The sequence below is a fragment of the Ursus arctos genome, unplaced genomic scaffold (assembly GCF_023065955.2).
Source record: "Ursus arctos isolate Adak ecotype North America unplaced genomic scaffold, UrsArc2.0 scaffold_16, whole genome shotgun sequence".
Lineage (NCBI taxonomy): Eukaryota > Metazoa > Chordata > Mammalia > Carnivora > Ursidae > Ursus > Ursus arctos.
This window is the reverse complement of record NW_026622830.1, coordinates 10,528,805-10,542,260: the sequence shown is the minus strand read 5'-3', so window position 1 is coordinate 10,542,260 and position 13,456 is coordinate 10,528,805.

Here is a 13,456-nt window from a genome sequence, read left to right as displayed (position 1 = left end):
CCATTCATATGGGCTGGAATGAAAAATCTGGAGGAAGAAAAAATTAGCCATCACCCGTAGGAGTAGTTTGCGTGGTCATCGACGTACCCATTCATCTTTAAACAAACATTTATTGAGCACCTGCTATGTGCCAAGTCTTCTACTGGACCTTGGGGCTATGGCTTTGGCTGTGACAGGTAAGGTCTCTGTTTCATGTACTTTAAATATTAAACAAGTAAAGAATCCATATGGGATGACAGATAATGATAAATGAAAGGCGGAGAAGTAACGTGGGTGAGTGATATGGGCAGCGCTGGGAGAGTGCTGTCCAGGGCCAAGTATGCTCAACCCACTCAACAATTACTTCTTGAAGGGCTTAGGGCTGAGTTGTGGACGCTGTACCCGTGTCGCATGTCCCTTGTGTTCTTTTTTTGGTCTCTCTGCTAAGCCACCGTCACCCTCACCCTATTCTTGTTGGCTCCTGTCCTGCCTGCATTCCCCAAATCCAGTCCCTCCGGGGGGTCGGTCGATCCCCTCGTGCCCCTTGTGCATATGCTCCAGCTGCCCTTGCTCCAATACACCAGGCATCTGGAAAGTTCTTCCCTAAGATATCTGCATGGCTCAATCATTCACTTGTATTTAGGTCTTCACTCAAATGTCACGTTCTTGGTGAAGTCTTCCCTGGTCTCCCAGTTTCAAATTCCAACAACCCCACCCCCACTCTAGACCTCTCCATTCTCCATCCTGCTTTCCTTTTCTTGTTAGCTTTTTGTCATCATTTGATAAACCATGTATTTTGATTAGCAGTTATTACTACCCTTAGGTCAGAAGTGATTAGAGGAGGGAGAAGTTACTGGAATCCAGAGGGAGACTACTGGGGGGACAGAGAGAAATGTCCTGAGTAGACCAGTGACCCTCCTGTTGAGGACCCAGCCAGGCAGCCTGATGCAACTCCACTCCCCTCCTCCCTCTGATTTTGCTGAGGCTCCCACTTGGCCAGGCCCAATCAGAAGATGGGGCACAGAGAAGCTGGGAGAAAGTGATCTTGTTTGGAGCCCCAGGGCTTTGCTAAAAAGATATGGGGACATCATAGTGGGCAAAGGGGTGACCCAAAGGACGGGACTTTGATTGGCCACCAACATTTCCACCAGTATGTGTGTGCTGGAGAGAAGACGGAGAATTTACAAGGCCTGAATTTGAACTTCAGCTCTCCCAGTAATCAGGTCCGTGTCTCTGGGCAAGTCACGGTGCCCTCTGAGCCCAGACACTCATCTGTTAAATGCAGCTAAAAATCCCTGCTCTGTCCCTTTCTGGATGGTTGTGAAGATTCAGTACGATTCAGGATGTGGGAGTGCTTTGCAAATGGCAGAATCTTGGATGATTGGTTGTTTTAGTCTCAGCTGCCAGAGCACGCTCCCATTGTTGACTCAGAAATTCCAAGTCTAGATGCAAAATGTGTTACTGGTCACCATGAGGACCTGGGAGTGACAGATGTTTTCAGCCCAACCGGTCCACTGAAATTGGTTTCTGATGAAAAAATCCACAAAATTCTTAAGATCCCAGGTGTGGGTAGCCATTCTGTTACCCATCAGTATGCAAGATACCCAGCTTTTTCTGGGGGCCTAGGACAAGGTCTTGCTTCCAGCTCGATAAATGCTTCAAGCAGTGACCAGTTCTCATCCCTCGTTCCTCCCTCACTCAAGCCAAAGGGAGCACCTCTCGAGGGGTGAGGGAGGACGGCAGGGTGGTGGGCAGGGCTGCGTGCTCCCTCCAAAGCTGCGGGAAGAGCGAGGGGGAAAGCTTCCATCTGCCCTTCTTTGTTTGGGGGCCCACGGGCCATTCAGTAGCCGGTAGGAGACACCCCGCGGCCGGAGCCCCGTGGTCCTGGCTCCAGGGATAGCAAGAACGTTGCCTGTGGTTGCCAAGGTGTCTAACTGCAGAGGGCATGTCTCCTTAGCAGTCTGGGCCACTAGCCCAGCGTGAAGCCGGCTAGTGGGCACGATGCGGCTAATTGCTGTGATTTGGCATTCAGTGCCGAGCACAGCACATTGTGCCAAGTGCGAGGGTTAGAGGCGGTTCTCAGCCAGCCCCTGCTGCCTGCTGCCAGGCTCTGGCTTTGATAACAAGTCAGAGCTATGTCTGTTATGGGGGGTTAAGAGGCCCTCATTTTCTCTGTACGGCAGCTTTGAGTACATTCTCATTTCCCTACTGCGGGGGCCTGTGGCCCCCCGGCTCTGCTCCACCACCTCCTTATTCCATAGCTTTGGACAAGCTGCTTCCTTTCCTGGGCCTCAGTGTGCCTCATAGTCAAATGAGGAAACTTGTACTTGATATGAGATGTTCCTTCCAATTTGAAAATGTTGTGTTTCTAAGCAAGTTTTCTCAACCTGGCAACATTGACATTTGGGGCAGGATCATTCTTAGTTGTGAGGGGCTCCTGTACCCTGTAGGGGGCTTTAGCGGCACCCCTAGTCTCTATCCACTGGATGCCAGCGGCCCCCATCCCTAAATTGTGACAAAAACCACTCAAAAATAATGACGAAAATGCCTCAGAGAGCAAAATTGTGCCAGGTGGAGAACAACTGATTTTGGGTGTAAGCTGAAGGTTTTGTGGGTTGTGGGAAATATTTACCCTGGGTATTACTCTGGAGGGTAACTTGTTATCATTATTAGTTACTGTATGCATATCTATCTATTGATCAATTGATCAATCAATCGTCTACTATCTGCCAGACATTGGGAATATACAATTGAATAAGACAGGCCCATCCCTGCCCACACAAAGCCCATATTCTAGAGAGGGCTTGGGGAGAGAGAGACAATGTTCATGTAACCACATGAGTGATTATGCAATTTCAGATATCACCTTGATGAAACAGGTGGGCCCGATAGAATCATAGGGGTCCTTCTAAGAGGGAAGCAAGAGTGTCAGAGTCAGAGAGGAAATGAGATAAGGTGCACAGAGCTCAGAGAGGAGAGAGGGTGCTTGCGACATTGCTGGCCTTGATGATGGAGTTGGGGCTGCCAGCCAAGGGATGCAGGCAGCCTCCGGAGGCTGGCCGTTTAGGAGCCTGTCTCCCCTGTGCCTCCAGAAGAGACACAGCCCTGCTAGTCCCTTGACTTTAGTCCAGTGACACCCATTTTGGACTTCTGACCTCCAGAACTGTAAGAGAATAAATTTGTGTTGTTTTAAGCCCCGACACTCATAGTAATTTGTTACAGCCACTGTGCGAAACTCATGCAGTTCCCCAGCCTGGGTCTGTCATTTAGTCCTGCCACCTCTGCTCTAGTCTACCCTTCCATTATAACCTTTAAAGTCTGTTTGTGGCTTATCCTTTTGTCTTTTCAAAATATGATCAAATAGGGGTGCCTGGGTGGCTCAGTTGGTTAAGCATCTGCCTTGGGCTCAGGTCATGATCTCAGGGTCCTGGGATCCAGCCCCACGACAGGGGCTCCCTGCTCAGCGGGGAGTCTGCTTTTCCCTCTCCCTCTACCCCTCCCTGCCCCCCGGCTTGTGCGTGAGTGCTCTCTCTCTCTCAAATACATAAATAAAATCTTAAAAAAATAAGATCAAATGTATGTATTATCAACCATAAACATATAACCAAATGCATATGTATTTGTGTCCTTTTCTTAGGTTAATAGCATTTTATACATGGTCTTTCTCTTGCTGCTTTCACTTAACCATAGATTCTAGAGACCGCTGTGCAGTGGTATGGACATACTCCTCGTTCTCTTTCACTGCTGTGTAGAATTCTGTTGTGCTGCGGTACCACATTTTATTTAGTGTTCTCCTTTTGGTGAACATTGGGTTGCTTCTGGTTTTTTGTTCCTGCAAGTAGGGCTGCAGTGTGTATGTCTTCTCCTACTTTTGCTACTGTATGTTTAGGATAGATTCTGAAATCAAAGCGTAAGGGATAACATAATTTTGTGGATATTGTCAATGTCCCTCATAGGGTTATCACATTTCGCATCATCACCTACAATGTTCAAGAGAGCTGCTTTCCCCCAAACTTAGTTAAAACCGCACGTTTTCAAATCTTTGGACTTTAGCCAATCTGATAGGGAGAGGTGGGTTACCGGTGTGGTTTTATTTTGCATTTTTCTTATTATAAGTGAGGTTGAGCATCTTTTTGCATGGTTAATAGACCTTTGCATATCTTTTTTTGTGAATTGTCCAATAACATTTGTAGTGCATAAGCTGAACAGATGAATGAATGAGTGAATGAGGGACTAAATCCGAATTTCCAGGAAGAAGATGAGCTCTCTGCTGTTTCTTTGTTTCCCAGCCCCGACCACTCTGTCAGATGGCCAGCTCCACGCTGGGCACCTCACTGGTGCTTGGCAAATGTTGATTTTTATCATGCAAAGTCAAATCTGATAACGTTTCAATAAAGGTAACAGCGCAAGCGGGTTTGTGTGTATGAGGAATTGGTAAACTGATACACCGGGTTCTGCCGTGGATGGCTAGGGCTGGGAAGCTGAGCCCCAGCTGCAGGTTGGGACAGACACTCTCGAGACACATCTCAGCTGAGACTTGCCCCCGGCTGCAAACCTCCTGGCGATTCCTGTTCCTGTTCTGTACCCACCAGCCTGATCCAGGGATGGGACTTGTTGGCAAGGACCAGAAGAGCCCAGAAGGAATGAGCCATGGTGGAAAGATGACTGGCTTTGAGCCTGGTAGCCCTGGGTGTGAACCCTGGCCCTGCCCCTCACTTAGCTCTGAGGATGAGGGTGAGTCCTTTAATCTGCTGGGTCTCTCAGATGCCTCATGCAAAATGAGGATAACTGTACCTTCAGCAGTTTGTGAAATTATATTTGTGAAGTGTTTATCTGGCAGCTGTGGTGATGCCAAGAGGTGTCATGGATTCCTGCATTCCTAGCATTAGAGAGGCCTGGGGCTATGTGATTTTACGTACCATCCCATGTATTCCTCCAGAAGCCCTTATGAGGTCATACCATGATCATCGTTCTCACGCAAATGAGGAAATCGAGGGACAGAGGTTAGTAATGGTCCGAGGTCTCTGAGTGGCAGAGGCAGGAAATTGCCTCAAAAGCCAAGGTGCTCGCCTGCCTTGCTCTCCGTAGCTGATTCTGTAGACCACACGCTGGGCCTCACCTGGAGGCCAGTGAACCAGACCTGGCCACTCAAAGGACTTTGCCCCTTGTGGCGGGAGGTCTTCCGGACTGGCTATGTCATCTGCAGGGTCCAGTGCAAAATAAAAATGCAGGACCCTTGTTAAAAAAAAAAAAAAAAAAAAGTAAGAATTTTAAGACGCCAACAGCAGGGCATTCAACCAAGTACATGGTCCTTCTGAATGGGGGGGTCCACAGGTTGTACGGCCATGCAGCTGGCCCTGGTGGTCTTGCCTGGGCTCTGCCTCCCTGCCTGCTTGGAGGCTCCCTCTGGATGCCTTGACAGCTTCCTACCTTCTTCTGAAGACCCAAGGGAAACCCCGAGATCTGCAGAGCAGCCCCCAACATGAACCCTGAAAATCTTCATGACCGGGTCTGCATAATAGGGTTACATGTCACTTAGGCTGGCCAAGAACCCTAACATGCCCAGGTGAGACTAGGAAGGTCTCCACATAATAATTACATTAATTATTAGTTACAGTAATAATAATAATTATAATTATAATACAATAGTAATAATTATTATTATTATGCCTGTCAACAGTAATTTACTCTGCATTCAGCATTCATATTTACTTAGCGTTTGCAAGTTCTAGACTTCCTGTAAAATCAATGTTACTGAGCCAGCCTGTTTATGTCCAGAGTTATAAACTGTCTTCTCTTTCTTGTCCTGGAAAACTCCTAATGCCACAGCTCCCTGCAAAATTCAGCACAAGATTCCGGCACCTTTCAAGTGGTTGACAAAAAGGAAGAACGCCCTTCTCATCTCGCACCCAACACACACAGAACATTAATAAATTACATCATTATAAATATAATCCTGTAGTGTAACGTTCCCAGCCGAGACTTGTCCTCACATAGGCCCGTGTCCGGTTGTCCTGCTTACACCTGAATTCATAATTTGGGAGCCTGGTCCATGTCACCTGAACGAGAAGAGCTGCTTGGGCCAGGCTCCCAGGCAGGCGGAACAACCAGGCACTGATGTGACCGGCCTTACAAACAGGGGACCTGTGATGGGTGGTCAGAGGGACATTGAGTCATTCGCATGGGATGTTGGGGTATACCCCCAGCTGGCCCAGGGAATTCGGCATATGTCTTGCCTTGACTTCTCAGGGGTCTCTTTGCAGTAGGTATAAATCTTAGCCCATAAAAACTGGGCATGCACTTCAGGCTGGTGGTAAATTCTGTGCCAGTCATTAATGGCGTTTTCTATCTCCCCCACAATCGCCAAGGCAGCGAGAACACCCTTGTTTCTGCGCATGTTTGGGACACAGGTGTCTTCACCAAGGGTGGGCATCCCAGTGCACCATCCTAGGACACTCGTCCTCCGCTGGGGGCAATGCCACGCATGCTGCTAACCATCACCACGTCACAGGACAGCCCCCCGCAAAACAAAAGATTATCCTTCCCCAAACGTCAGTTGTGCTTGGATTGAGAAACACGGCCTTTAGAGATTCACAAAACTCTTTCTTCCCAGCCTTCGGAGCTCTGACCACTTCATAGGCTGGGGACCACTTTTCCTTCCCTTCACATTGTTTTGAATGTAGCTCTCCTCTCTATTCTTTTTAATGTCTAGGGTACCTCACCCTTTGAAGAGCTTAGTCTTTAACAGACATGCACTCTGACTCATGATGCCCACAACCCAGTGCTAGATACTGGCCTCTTCCCAGCTTCCCTTGTAGCTAGGGGCTACCATGTGACACACTTCTGGCCAGTGAGATCCACAGGGAAATGTGCTAGGGGCTTCTGGAAAAGAGATTGCTCTTTGAGTGAGGTGTTCTGGAGAGGAGAGCTGGCTGGTGTCAATCCCCATGGCCTCCTTCCTGGAGCACTCATGTGAGAATGTGATGAGTGGGCCTGTGGCAGCCATCTTGCAACCATGAGGTAAGTCAGGAGAATCATATAGATGCCTGACCTCTGAGCTGTTGAAGGAACCTGGAACCATCCACCTACAGGCGTCTTGTTAAATAAGCCACAAATGTCCTTAAGGTTCAGACCACACTTGATACACTTGGGCAAGAGATTTCTGTCTTACTCTTGTGTAAGAAGGGGAGGATAAATACTTACTGAATAAATTTGTGTTGGAGATTTAATGAGATGACATATGTAAAAATTTGTCTAAGTGCTTGGCATATAATAAATATTTAATGTATTGTAAATGTTTTTGTTACTGCCCCCATGAATGGAATTAATCAGGAATGATATTGACAGCCTTCCAGGAAGTTTCTTCTACTGATGGATTGTTCGCTCAATTACCCAACAAATATGCATGGAAACCTGCCACGCTAAGGTACTGCAGTGGTGGGAAATTATTTTAAAAGAACGCAATTAGAGGGAGACAACACACAAGAAGTTATCTTAGATCCCATCAAAATTCCCTTTCATTTAAGGAGAATATTTCGCAAACTTTAGTTTTTTGCCTCCTGTCTTTTTGTTTGTCGTATCTATTTACCACATCCCTTCGGTAGTACAATACCCGTGCTGTTATTGACTTAAAGCTTTTCTTTAAACCAACTTACTCTTTTTGGTTAAATAGATTTCTTTTACACAGAAACTTTGCATCACTGTGGCAAATGGAAAATCAAAATCACTTGGCATAAACAGAAAACATAGCCAAAATATAAATGCAATGCAAGATTCTCTAATGTTACTAAATTAAAATAAAATAATTTTTTGTGGGCTGCATAAAATCACCTTGCATACCACAGCCGTAGCTATACTGCACTTGAGGAAACACTGAAGAGAATAATCATACTTCGTGGAAAAAAACTTACCTAAGATTCATAAATGTGGCAGTGGGTTTTGACATAGGAGTTATACATAAGCAATATGATTATTATACCTAATTATTCCTCAGCAGTTTTTCATACTTAGAGGAACATTACTATGAAATATAGTGCGAATTCTCTGGTTAACAACAGTTTCCCCCTTTTTTCAATTTTTATTTACATCTCTTTATCCTAATCCCCAAGATATTTCACAGTGAATATGGGGATCCAGTAATACCTTTCAACACTAATTTACTCTGTGGTCAGCATTCACATTTAGTTAGCTTTTGCAAGTTATGGACTTTCGGAAAAATCAATGCTACTGAATCAGTCTGTTTATGTCCAGAGTTATAAATAGTTTTTTTCTTTCTGGTTCTGGAAAACTCTTAATGTTGCAGTTTCTTAATGCTGCTGTTTGTGCAAAACTTAGCATAAAATTCCAACACTTTATAAAATTGTTGACAAAAAGTTCACGCCCCCCTACCACCAAACTCACACATACAATTTCAAGAATATATGTATGATAAATTGCCCTGGAATAAATCCGAACCTGAATCATTCCACCTATGGGAAGTATCTTGACTTTGGATTATTTTGTGATTGTCAGTCGAAGTCATGGTAGGTAGGAGTAAGATCTTATGAAGGGAATAGACACTCTCATTGTCAGTTGTCCTGGGAGAAGAGCTGAGAATGAGGTCGGGAGCTGGGTCTAGGATGGAGCTGTTCAGAAAGAGCAACTTTGGAAATAGGTATGATTTTTTTTTTTTAGATTATGTATTTATTTATTTGAGAGAAAGAAAGCACGAGCAGGGGTCAGGGGCAGAGGAAGAAGCAGACTCCCTGCTGAGCAGGGAGCCCAATGTGGGACTCCATCCCGGGACCCTGGGATCGTGACCTTAGCTGAAGGTAGACGCTCAACCAACTGAGCCCCTCAGGTGCCCCTGGAAATAGGTATGATTTAAGGATCCATATAAACAACTTGGGGATGGTGGTCCTTAAGGATGTGTTGGGGTCAGGCAACCTATGGAATGACAGAAAATATAAACGGTAAATATCTATGTAAAGAACTCCTACAACTCAACAACAAAAGGACAGCCTAATTTAAAAATGAGCAAAGAACTTTCTCCAAAGAAGATATACAAATGGCCAACGAACACATGAAAAGATGCTCAACATCACTCATCACAAGGGAAATGCAAATCCAAATCACAATGAGATATCACCTCACACCCATTAGGATGGGTACTGCCAAAAAGCAGAAAATGTCAAGTGTTGGCAAGGACGCGGAGCGATTGGAACCCTTGTGCACCGTTCGTGGGAATATAAAATGGTGCAGCCACTACGGAAAACAGTATGATGAATCCTCAAAAAATTAAACAAAGAATTATCATATGATCCAGCAACTGTACTTCTGGGTATATGCCCAAAGAACTTGAAAGCAAGATCTGGAAAAGATAATAGAACACCCATATTTACAGCAGCCTTATTCATAATAGCTGCAAGATGGAAAGAACCCAAATGTCCATCAATCACATTCCAAGTGTCCACTGATGAATGGATAGACAGAATGTAGTAGTATATCCATGCAATGGGTACTATCCAGCCTTAAAAAGGAACGAAATGGGGGCGCCTGGGTGGCACAGCGGTTAAGCGTCTGCCTTCGGCTCAGGGAGTGATCCCGGCATTCCGGGATCGAGCCCCACATCAGGCTCCTCCGCTAGGAGCCTGCTTCTTCCTCTCCCACTCCCCCTGCTTGTGTTCCCTCTCTCGCTGGCTGTCTCTATCTCTGTCAAATAAATAAATAAAATCTTTAAAAAAAAAAAAAAAGGAACGAAATGACAGAGGCTACAATATGGATGAACCCTGAGGACATTATGCTAAGGGAAACAAACCAGTCACAAAAAGACAAATACTGTAGATCCCGTTAGGTCAGGTCCCCAAGAGCAGTCAAATTCATAGAGACAGAAAGCAGAGTGGTGGTTACCAGGGGATGCGGGGAGTTGTTGTTTAATGGATACAGAATTTCAGAGCTGCAAGGTACAAAGACGTCTGAAGATTGGTTGCACAGCAATGTGACTATAACACCGTACGCTTACAAATGGCTAAGACAGTACATTTTACGTTGTGTGTATTTTACCACAATTACAAACGAAAAGAATGTGGAGGGGTCCCTCGGGAAATTACTGCTCTTCCTGCCAGTATGGGCAAGTGATGACTGAGGGTCAGTGAACCTTGAGTATCAGAGAAAATATGACTCTGCTTTATGGTTACAGACTAGAAGCATGTCAGTTACTATGTGGAAAGCATCTTCCCTCTGCCCAGCTGGGGCCTGAGGAAGGTTTGATAGAAAGGTTCGTGTCTGGAACTGGGTAGGCCAGAGCTGTCTTCTGCACGCTTGTGCAGGTATGATCACCATCACACCTGCCAACAGGCCAGCTGTTTTCTTCAATGCTTGGGGTAGCTAGAAAATTGGATTTCAGGGTGCTTTAAAGTTAGAAAGCTCATTCCCTTGAGGAGTCAGGGCTAGGAGGCAATGTCTCCTTCGGCCAGTAAGGAAGACATCCCCATTCATGGGTGGCTGATTTTTGGTGTCTGGGTTTTGAAGACTTCCCTGGGATTTGGGGGCTTACCTCTCTGTAACTCTAGCTCCCTACACGTTTGGGCCATGAACTTGTTACTGAATTATTGCAATTGCTTCCCTGATTCCCTCCCACCTGGAATCAAATGGATTCCTCACGATGAGGTCCCATCCCTCTCCCCAAACTGCAGCTGTATTGCCCTCTGAAGACAGTCTGAACATTTAGCATTTATGGTTCTCCACGTGGTTCTAAGCCACCCCCCCTAACCTTGGCCCCCTCATATCTTTTGCATGTGGCTGCTGACTGAACAAGAACTGTTCTCTGCACTTGGCCCCACATTCTTGTTTCTGGCCTTTGTCCTTGTCACTCCTTCATCCGGGACTCTCCCCTCTCAATCTGGTCCATCCTTACAAGTCCACTTGAATAAGTCCCCTCCTGCAAGGAGACCCCTGGACTCCTGGTCTGTTTGCTGCTTTTGATCAATCTGGTCACCTGCTATACTGTGCGGTTACCATCTGTGTACTTCTGAGTGTTTCTCCGGCTGGTTTCCAGGCTTCTCGGGTACACGAGGCACCTGTGACTCATTTCTGCATATCTTGCTGTGATTAGGGGAGTGGTGAATCCACATGACCACAGGGAAAGACAGGTACTGTGAGTGGGGAAGGGTCTGGCTGAGATACGATAGGGAGCTATGGATAGCTGGAGAGGGCATGTCCATCTTGGGGGAAAATTGTTGCCGCGGGAGAATCCAGCCCCGGGCCGCCAGAGCCTCTGTTTTTGTAAGAGAAGCCTGAAATCAGAGTGTTTTTGTGAAACCTCATGGCATGGGCTATATTTGGCATGTGGCCTCTGCTTTGATGCTGTTGATATCCTGGCATGACACCTACCCGCAAAGTACATTAGTGAGTGAACAGCTGTACATGGAATAGCTCAGAAAGGAAAACCAGCTCACCCCACAAGCTACTGTGTCTGTCGTGTGAACCACTGGTTTGCTGGTATTGAAATTAGCAGGAACGATAGCTGTCCTAGTTATGGGGTGCTTGCCCAGGGCGGCGGCTAGTTGTAGGTCCTTCAGGGGAATGACAGCTCTGGGAGGCAGGCACTACTATCATGCCTGGAAGGGCGAAGACCCCAGCAAGGTGACAGACATGGCTTGCAGGGCACTGAGCCAGGGTGTGAAGCCGGGGTCTGAGACCAGAGCCCCGTCGCTTTGCCACCACACCTGCAGAACAGCCTCTGAGACCGCATGAGGCTTTTACGGCTCTTTTCGACGCTTTCACCGACTTCCCTCATCGTCGTACGGTAAGCAGGGCTGGTGACACGTTCCCATGTTGGAGATAAGACTGAGCCAGAAGGAATGGAGAGTCACACCCCAGGTGACACTGCTGGCTGGGAACAGAGCGCACACGCGAAGCCGTCTTCATTCCACCTGCATCCTAATTATGTTGGTTTAGCTCCATTTTGGGCTCTCTTTCTGGGTCCAGTGCTTCGGAGAGTGACTGAGTTCATCTGGATTCATCAGGTTTGTTGAAATAGTCAGGGAAGCAGGGGGCCTGGCAGATAAGGGGCTGAGGAAAGGCAAGGTAAACACAATTAAGCACCATTAGTGAGTGGGTCTTGAAGAGGGAACGAAGTGACAGCAATGTGAGAATAAATAATTAGGTTGGAGAGAAAGACCACAAACGTGGGATCTGGGATCTCCGCTGTTGCACCGGGATATGGGCTGGGGAGGCGATCACAGTGTAGTGCCTGCCTCGGCTTCCTGTCTCGGAGGAACAACCCCCTTGGGGTTGCTGGTGATATCCTGGCATGACACCAGGCAAGCCTGGCATTTGGGGACCTACGCTACCTGCCCCTCTTCCAAGCAAACCCCGTCTCCTGAAACAGCTTTCTTATTCTTCCTGCTATTCAGCACTCAGGCTAATAATAATAATATTAATAAGCTAATTTGTATTAAGGGATTATGGGCCTGGCACTATTTTAAGGGCTTTATAGGTTTTAATTTATTTAACAATCCTAGCAACTCACAGATGGGTCTATTACTATTTCCTTTTTACAGACGAAGAAACAAGGGGCACAGAGAGGTGAAGGTCACTCAGAGGACTTTGGATGTAGACAGTGTGGCTTGAAAGCCTGAGCGCTTGGCTCAGCAGGCCCCGTGCCCATCAGATTAGTCCCTTTCCCCAAGATAATGCCTGTTGTCAGATAAGGGCATTTGTTTCCAGGCCCTCTAGCCCTGTGTGTGTGTGTGTGTGTGTGTGTGTGTGTGTGTGTGTTGTAACAGTAGTATCATACACTGTACCTATTTTTTTCTGCCTTCCTTTTTTTTTTTTTACTATTATGTTATGTTAGTCACCATACAGAACATCATTAGTTTTTGATGTAGTGTTCCATGATTCATTGTTTGCGTATAACACCCAGTGCTCCGTGCTTTCCTTTTTAAAATACATTTACATATTAATGCACACAGATCCAGCACATTCTTTTTTGTGTTGTGGTGGTAAAATATATATAAAATAAAATTTACCACTTCAACCACTTTTATTTTTTAAATTATTTTTATTTGTTTTCATACTAAGTCCCATTTTAACCATTTTTAATTATACAGTTCGGTGATATTATATTCACATTGTTCCATAACCATTACCACCATCCATCTCCAGAACTTTCTTATTTCCCTAAACTGAAACTTTATGCCCAGTAAACAATAATTCCCAACCCCGCCTCCTCTCAGCCCCTGGCCACCACCATTCAACTCTCTGTCTCCATGAATTTGACTTCTGTAGGTACCTTATATAAATGGAGTCATATACTACTTGTTCCTTTGTGTCTGACTTATTTCCCTTAGCATAATGTCCTCAGGGTTCATTTGTATTGGGGCATGTGTCTGAATTTCATTCTCTTTTAGCTGAATAATATTCCATTATATATATATATATATATATATATATATATATATATATATATATATATACACACACACACACACACACA